At 31.1% G+C, this 9,551-nt stretch overlaps 1 long non-coding RNA gene across 1 annotated transcript; it reads left to right on the top strand.

Annotated features, from left to right (window-relative positions):
- The first annotated feature begins 276 nt into the window (after positions 1 to 276).
- Positions 277 to 3,734, top strand: LOC133679963 (uncharacterized). Its single transcript, XR_009836247.1, has 2 exons — positions 277 to 916; positions 2,575 to 3,734. It is a non-coding gene; the product is annotated as an uncharacterized LOC133679963 (long non-coding RNA).
- The last annotated feature ends 5,817 nt before the right edge of the window (positions 3,735 to 9,551 follow it).

Here is a 9,551-nt window from a genome sequence, read left to right as displayed (position 1 = left end):
ATCAAATCGCACGTGCTTGGGGGGCTTTCCATCACGTGGCCTTGTGGCCATCAAGATTTTAATGTTTTATGCTTATTGGACAGACATAAATCAGCTAAGGTTCCCTCGTCACTTTTATTATAAACTGTTGGGTTTTATATAATGGATGCTTGTCAAATCCTTATCCATTCACAATCCGCGCATAATGGCTTTTTGGTTTTTACTTGCAAACCCTCTTTCCCCACCCACACCCGCCCACCCCCCTCCCTCTCTCGCTCTATAAATCTTTCCTGGCACTCGGGAAATTTGTCAGAGCCCGGAGGATGAAAGATCAGAGAGGCCAAGCATCGATCGACTAGTTGTTTGGCGTTGAGCAATATTATAAACAGACCAGCATGCCAACATGTTGCCTTTATCTGCATTTGCACCTGCACCTTACTTGTTTCTTTCTTTTGTTTTTGACTCCAAAACCAAAAGTAAGTTTGAAACATTAAAACAAGCTTGAGGTGCAGGTGCAGGTGCAGGTGAATGCCATGTTGGTGTTTTGACACTTGTCGTACTGCCTCTTTACTTTCCTTAATTAATTTGGTCCCTGTGTGGTAACTCGCAGCTTCAAGCTGTCACAAATGTACGGGCTTTTTTATATCTTCAAGGGAAGGGTTAGAGAACTCGTGTGCTATAATCCAAGAGAACAAATGGGTTTTTCAACAGCGACCGAGTCTGACCATTAACTTCTTTATGTAGGTGGCTGGTGTTTATAGAGGTGATGATGATGAAGACATCGTGCAGCCACAAATCCATGGTTGCGGAAGACTATTTTAAGGGTTTTTTGAGAGATCTTTGGTGTACATGGAGGACGGATCCATGAATATGCAAGCTGGTGCCTGTCCTAGATATATAGTTCTCGATCTTCCACTTGGGCGCTAGGGTTTTCAAGGTAATATATAGAAATTACATTCAACTTTCCCTTTCTGCATCCCTCCCTCTCTCACACGCACACACACACAAGCACCATTGCCAAATATATAGGAGGACATACTTTTAAAGCTGTCATGACTTGAGAGAGATTTAAACTATTTTGGCCATCTAAGAAGAAGAGAATAATGGTTACAAGTTCTTTGATAATGTAATAACGCACTAACATTAGACAATGAGACGATAATTCTTTTATGGTGCTTTGCTTGTATGATCAAGAATCGAAAACCCTAGGTCAATCTGTGACTATTACACCAGAGAGCCAAGGTGGTCGAGATCTAGTTATACTCCATAAGGCTGCTTTAAAGTCCTAATTGATGTTAACAATGGTTGTTTTGAATTTAAAATCTCCGATTGGAAGAAAAGTCCAGAGAACATCTCAACAATCAGAAAAAATATTTAGTTTTTTTTTTTATAAACAAAAAAAGATTTTTTTTCTTACTATTATAGAAGACAGATTCGAATTCTCCAGATCCCTCGAGAAGAGGATAATAACTAGTTAAATCATAACTCGTTGAAGATTAATATATATATATATATATATATATATATATATATATAGAGTTTATGATAATTCTATATGTTTTTGAATGCTTTGTTGAAAATCTTGTTCGAATATCTACAAGACTTGGTAATTAAGGATTGAATAACGTAGTGCTAGGTAGAATCGACTTTAGAAAAGCTCCATCGAATTAAGGGCAAAAAAATTAGCTTATAATTTCATCTCAAATATAATGCATCTCCTGTCTACCCATGGGATGCTGATTAATTAAAAAGAGTAAATAGAAATAAACTTCATTATTGATATATGATACACTACTTAATTAAATACTAATGAAGTTGCATTAATTAGCATATAAATTCTAATTAATAAATGGCATGAAAAATACTACATGATCTCCACCTAGGGGATCTATAATTGGATTCCAAAGAATAATGTAAGGAAAATTCTAATAAAAAAGGTAAGGAAAGCTATTAAGTGATTGCATAACTCCAAAAATTACGGCTACAATTATGTTCTCAAAAGAAGTGAGTCAAAGACTTATAAAGAACTGAGTAGAATGTGTTTGGTATTTTGATAATTTTTGTGGTTATAGTTTGAAAAAAATTGTTTTATAAAAAGTATTTTTGGTTGAGATTGTTTTAGAATCAAAAAGTAGTTTAGATTGTGTTTGGTTAAGAATGTTTTTTAAATTGAGGTTATAAAATAATTAAAATATATATATATATATATTGATGGTTTTTAATTTAAATATTGTAGATTTAATTATTTCTATTGCATTATGAAATAAATAATACTTTATATAAAATATTTTTTATTATTCCATTAAACTATCTACAATTCCATCACGTATGCAATTCATCCAACAAGGATTACAGTTTTGTTGGTTTCTTAAGCACACAACAACATTAGGTAAAATATCATCATGAATAAAATTGAGATTCTGATCAAATTTTGCAAATGCTACGTTATTAAGCGATCTCTTTTTAATTTATATAGTATCATTGAATAATGTTAAACACTAATTTTTTTGAATAAAACACAATTAAAAATAAATAAAAAAATTAAAATTTTTTTATTTTACTAAATCGAATCTGATTCTATTTAGCTTTGGACAGCTTTGGACCAGCGGAATAGTAGAGACACTCCTCACTATGCACGTGAATAGTGGAGATTGTGCACAGTAAAAGAGAGGAAAATGAGGTTGTTGTTGCTTGGTAGCTGCTTTTTCTAACTTTTGTTAAATTATAGGTTTGGCCACAAGTATTGATGGTCCCATCAAAATAAAAAAGGGTTTGAAATATAGTGAAACATAAAAATACTACGACTTGCTTTAATCTCATGTGCAGCCACATTACCAATCGACACCAAAATTAAACACCTTGAAAGGAGGGCAAGGTGCACAAAGGAGGGCAAGGTGCACATAGTAGTCAACAATGGTGAGCGTTAATGATTTGAATATTGTTTGTAAATAAAAAAAGAAAAAGTATTAGACAAATTATGGTACTTAATTAGGTGAATTACGCCCAGATTTTCAAAGATACTATAGAACTTTTGAATTTTCTCTAGCATTTATCATCACATACAACTCATATATACGGAATAGCCTTCTTGCACACCCAATTGCTCTTGCCGTCCTCTTTTCTTCCTTTAATATTTAACCTGAAGGAGCCGAGCCTTTTTGGGTTTTTGATTTATTTTTTATTTGATGACTTGAAGTGAGAATTATTTCAATCAAATGTATCTTTATCTTCTTTAACTAAATTAAAGAAATAAAAGCAATTTACTTATTTTTAGATAATATAAAAAATAAATAGTCTCATTAATTTAATCCATTTGTTTTTATATTTTTTTATATTTTAAAAGCGTTTATAAAAAATTTAAAATTTTTTTATTTTTTTCTGTATTTTAAATTAATTTTTATTTTTTATTTATAGATTATTTTGATATGTTTATATCAAAAATAAATTTTAAAAAACAAAAAAAATTATTTTAATATATTTTTAAAAACAATCACATCCTCCTCTTAAAGTAACAGTTTCTTGCCTCTGCATGCATTCAACCTTCTGATATAGAGTTAAAATATCCTTTAATACATAGAAGGCAGCTTTCTATCTCTTATATTGCTCATATAATTAAGTTTATCTAAGCGAAGGTTTTTGTGTCTCTCGATGTATCTCATATAGCAATCTATATAAAACAAATACTATTGGAAAGTAAGATGAGGGGGCTATATGCTTCATATTTGTTTGCTATAAAAAGAAAATTCCAAATACAATGCTGTGACCTGTGTTTAACTTAATATTAGGGTCCTTGATTTTAAATATATAAGCTAATTTGATAGACTTAATCTTCATTGACAAATTAATAACAAGAACAGATCAACTAATACTGACTACCTGTTCAAACTGATCAAGATTTCACTTATCTATTCATAGGTGTATTGCCTTCACTTGTGTTTCTGTTGAAAGAACATTTATCAAATTGATATTGGGTAATATTTTTTTTATCAAAACAGGTGTATAAGTCAAAGGATCAAAATAAATTTTCGGTAATATCTAACATAATATATGAAATAATCCTTGGCTGTCTCCAGATTCAATACAAGGAGGTAGGGAGGTGGCAAAAGATAGTGCTATATATAGCAAATCAACTTGTCTATAATTTGATTAGATATTAAAAATATGATTTGATTAGAAAGGTCTAGTACCAATCATTTTATTCATGTTAATTTCAAATCAGTGCTGCTGCTTTGTAGTTTGCTAACGAAGATGCATTAATTTGCGTGGAAAAGGAAAGCCATATATATATATATATATATATAAGAGATCGTGGGATGAAATTATCTTCACCATTCCATCTCAGCACTCTCAGTTCTAGCTTAGCTTCATGCAGAGTCAAGGAAACCAAATTCACATGCATATCAATTTGGTGCAATGAAAAACCAGCTCAAGGGAGTAAAACCCAGTAATAAACTGTGGAACGATTGTTTGCCAAGGAGGAATTTCGGGAAGGAGTGCAGGTAAAGAATAGCTCTCCTCCATTCTTAATAGCGATCGTTGCTTTATTTGCTACGGAAAAGTGAAGTGCCAAGAGACTTGTTGTCAACATGGCATGTACATAATCAATGGTATTCTTGCAAAGTAAGAGAAGTGAAACCTCAAATCCCAATCCCATATTCGATAATCTGAGAAAAAATAAATTAGGCTAGTTGCATGTAATTAATGAAGGAATTAAATTAAGACCACATATTTGAGATGATATATTATCAAGCCAACATTGTCATCAAAACAACATAGACGACAGAAACCATGAACTCATATTAGGAAACTAAGAAAATCTCGATCTATGTATGCCATGCAAAATATAATAGCTAGCGTTCAGAATAAAGGAGACGACGGTGTTTAGAAAATATGCATCATTAATTAATTATTATGATCCTTATTCTATGTTCTGATATAAAAGTCATGTTACTTCATTAAATAATTGAAAATTCCCTGTCATTTGAATGCATAATGCATATGTATAAGATCATTCGCTCATCAATAGAGAAGTATTTATCTCACGAAGAATACAAACACAAAATCAAAACAAGTTCAGAATGAATCATCATGAGAGTAGGATGTATTTGATATATACTAGGTTTGAGAGCTTTTCAAACTTGTATTGTGTTGATTATTAATGAATTTTCTCCTTGCTTTTGATCGGTGTAAGCATAGCTTAATCCAACAAAATACTTAATTGTATAATCTTTATTTTTTGTTTGTTGCGGTTTTCTTTATATTTATATATGCAGTCCTAGCCCTCTAATAGGATAATTTGAAGTGGCGGGTAATAGTATGTACGTACGTAGTTGATTTAAACAATTATTTTGAGATTGGAAGGATTCAATATCCTCGGTTGTTATTTGAAAGTTTAGAATTATTTTTATTGATTTAAAAGGTACAAGTGCTCTATATTCTATTTAATGAATATATGGATCATTAGATCAATTTAATTGTTGGTTGGTGTATGACAAATTCTTGTTAGGTTTTTTTTTACATCGATTTAATTAGGTGTTATGAAACATCTTATATCATATCATAAATTCAATATACAATAGAAGCAAATAAGATTTTCATAAAACTTTGTTTTGATGCAACATTGTTGTTCTTGATCAAAACTAAAGGCATTTTAACCAATATTTCAAGAGGTTTTCTTATTTGATTTAACAATGATTTTTTAGTCTCGCACATAACTAGCACGTGACATGTTCCATTAGCGATATATATGATTCCTCCAAATTTGATTTGATAGTGGGTTAAATCAAATAAAATAACTTGTTTAAGGATTAATTACACTTCATAAACTAATGATACCTCGACCAATAATAGTTAAGGGGAATTTCTTAGCTTTTTGCCCTTTATAAGACGATATCTAGAAGACGCCCAAAAAAATTGATTCGCTTTTCCATGTTCATCATATATGATTTGAGCATATTAAATTCTTATAAATAATGGTTTAACATGGTTAATGGATGGAAGCTTCCAATCACGAGGTTAAATGATTTGATTTTATGCATAAGTTTTTTGTTTCTTTAATGTGCCAAAGTTTGGTATTTTCTTTAATTATTAAATTGTATCTTTAATTTAGAGAGGTTGTTAAAACTTGTGGAGTGATATATGATTTTATATATCTTAGTTAAATTCTTTATATTAGATTTTATAAATCTTAGTTAAATTCTTTGAATTTTGAAGCATTAATTTAAAGGGAGTTTTCATGTTAAGGTGGTGTTTGTTATGAGGTTAGAATAAACATGTGATTTAATTATTACTGAAATAATTATTACAAGAGTAGCCCTTAAGAGTGTACAATTTAGTTTTTAAAGTTATTTGTTCCATTGATATATTTAGGTATTATTTAGTTATTGTATTGAAACAGAAATTAAAACAGAAGAGGAGAAGACAACTAGTACAAAATACATTTAGTTGTAGAAACGAAGATAAAAATGAGTTTGACATAACTAAGTTTAAAAAAATCCCCCCCCCCCTCCTCTCACTCTCTCACTCTCTCACACACACACTTTTAAGAGTGTAATTGTATTAAAAGTTTAATTTTCATTTCATCGAATTAATATGAAAAACTCAATTGCTCAAAATAATTAATAAATTATTTTATACAATTTAATATTAAAAAATGAAAGAATTAGAGTAAATTAATTAATCAAAGAGTGATTTTTATTAAAAAAAATATTATAAGAAATGTTTTACCCAATAACTAAGTTTTTTTTAAATCATTTCCACCCACAACTATCCCGATAACCCATATCCAGAAAAATGATCTCCGCGACGCTGCACACAAGCAAAAAAATGGTGATTCCACCAGGGACTTCCCATGAACTAAGCTTTGTTTGTTTGTCTAGTTGCTGTGTTTTATTTTTCTGTTAGTCTATACATTTTTTCTTTTTATGCTTTAAATTTTACTGTTTTTTGTGTATCATTTTTATTATCAACATGGATTCTTTTATATGTATGACACATGCATTTGTATATTGGATATGGATTAATGTCTCATGCATCACTTACTTTAATTTTTGGAAGCACACACAAACTTCTATGTTAGGTGAGGGATTAGCAATGTGCCTTATGACTATCGGCCAGGGTTCAGATGCATGAAACATCCAACATATATCTGAGTGCTTGCTTGGTATTGATGGGCATGCGTGCTTTAACCATTTCTCGCAATGTCTCTATATTGTCTTTATGAAGACCATCACTAAGCAGACGGGAGACCTTTTTTTAAGGGTGTGTTTGGCCCGCCTTGTTTTTCCTTAAGAACTAAGGCATTGTTTGGCTTCTTAGGGGGTATTTTTCATACACGCTCTTAAGAAATTTTTTATACTTCTGATTTTAGGTTAAGGGCACATTTGACAAACATGCCCTAAGCTTTTTCCTTTTGTCTTAATTTGTCTATACTTGTGTGTCTAGGCAAACAAACCCTTAAAAAGTATATAAAAAATCTAGGGACCATTTTGAAATTATTTTTAGGTCCCTCGCGTGTTTTTCTAGCAATTTTATCAAATATCAGACCGTAAACTTATAATGTAAAATACGTACTCAATATAAAAAATACTTGATTTTTCTCTAAGAATCCCAAAAAAGTTTCAAAAACTAAAAAAGTCTTTTATTTAAAAAACACAAAAATATGTTTCTTTTCAAGGATTTCATTTAATATCGAGGGCTATAGACATATATTGTAAAATACTGACATGAAATTAAAAATACTCACTTCTCATTGAAATTTTCATAAATTCCAAAATTTTCTAAACAATTTCCTCATTTCAACAATACAAAAAATATGTTTTATTTGATGTACATACGACCAAATTCTAGAATTTTCATGCATATTTTATACGAAAAAAATTACATTTTCATCATACTTTGACAAATACAAAAAAAAATCAGTTAATGAGTATCATAACAAGTTTACAATTATCCATTAGGATTTGACAAAAATTTCATATAAAAACCTTTTTTTATTTCTTGGCCTTTAGGATAATTAGGGTTTAACCTAATAAAATAAGAATCTCCTTACTAAGGAGGACTTTTCTTAAACCTTAGACAAATTTTTATGAGCTTTAGAATGACTAGGTGTTAATATGATGACATAAGGATTTCCTTCCCAAGAAGGACTTTTCTCGAACCTTAGATGGACTAACGAATATAAACAAGACTTCGAGCAAACAACAAAATAACTTACCATAAACAGGGTGCACTAGATGTGATACGTCTTTCTCTTGCATAACCAGTCTCCTTCCCCAGACTCTCACTTACCATTAGGCTTTCTAGTGATCATAATATTAGGTGAAGACTTTCTTTTCCTATTTTTTTATTGATAAAAGACAAGAATTCCTTATCATTTCCACCCATAACTCTCCCGATAACCCAGATCCAGAAGAATGATCTTCGCGACGCCGCACACGAGCGAAAGAATAACGATTCCACCAGGGACTTCCCATGGACTAAGCTTTGTTTGTTTATCTAGTTGCTGTGTTTTATTTTTCTGTTAGTCTGTACATTTTTTCTTTTTATGCTTTAAATTTTTTCTTTTTATGCTTTAAGTTTTACTGCTTGGAAGAACTTGGATGAGGAACCATGGGTGGAGAAATATGTTGCATTACCACAAATCAACTTCATGTGGAAAGCACCACGAATGAGCAACGTAGTCTATATAATGAGTTGTGGTAGTAAGATATAGGTTTCTCTTATTGGTATGATTGGATACATCAATTATGCACTCGCGCTTGTAATAAGACAACTAAGTGGAATGCAATATATACCAAGAACTCTGGGATTAACAGATTTCACTAGTCTATTCAGATGTGAGTCATCCCTCAAAGAAATAGAGCTTATTAGACAAAACTGGAAAAGACTTTTATTGGTGAATAAAGATAAGGAAATAGAGTTGAATCTTTATTTAGTCAAAACTACATATTTTGGAGAAACAAAGGGCCTTCTAGGATTATTGGAAATTTAAAATCAAAAGTGGAACTACCAAAAAGAAAAAGGATACGAGGAAGAGTTAAGAAAGCAACTAAGGAAATGCACAATTGAACTCTACCATAGCAAAGGGCAACAACAACTTTTGAAATAATAGTTGGAAGAGGAAGATAAAATGAGAAATTACTTGAACCAACAATTGAAAGAGAAGGATGAACAGTTAACAAGTTTGATAAATGATCATGAGATAGTAAAAAATGGAAGAAAAGGGTTGTGGTAGTCGAAGATATAACCAAGGGTATCGAAGATGAGTTGAGAACCCAAATAGCCAAGTATGAAGGGTTGCTTAGCAAGCATGTGATAACAGAAAAAGAGTTGGCCAAAGTCAAGAGGTCTTCCAAAGACAAGATAAATACCGATAAGGAAATATTAGATTCTTTGAAGAAAGAAAGATAAAACCTTAGAAAGAAGTTGGGTGTTGAAAAAGAGAAAAGCTAGTTAGACAGGATTGACATGGAAGAGGAAAGAAGAACTTGGTCCCAATACACAATGCAGTCTGAGGAAAAGAGGAGCGCTAGGAAAGATGTTGAGTTTGACATGTTTAGTCTTTGAAGGAA

The sequence above is a fragment of the Populus nigra genome, chromosome 19 (genome assembly GCF_951802175.1).
Source record: "Populus nigra chromosome 19, ddPopNigr1.1, whole genome shotgun sequence".
In the NCBI taxonomy this organism is placed as follows: domain Eukaryota; kingdom Viridiplantae; phylum Streptophyta; class Magnoliopsida; order Malpighiales; family Salicaceae; genus Populus; species Populus nigra.
The sequence above is the reverse complement of the archived record's forward strand: the minus strand, read 5'-3'. Positions and strand labels throughout refer to the sequence as shown.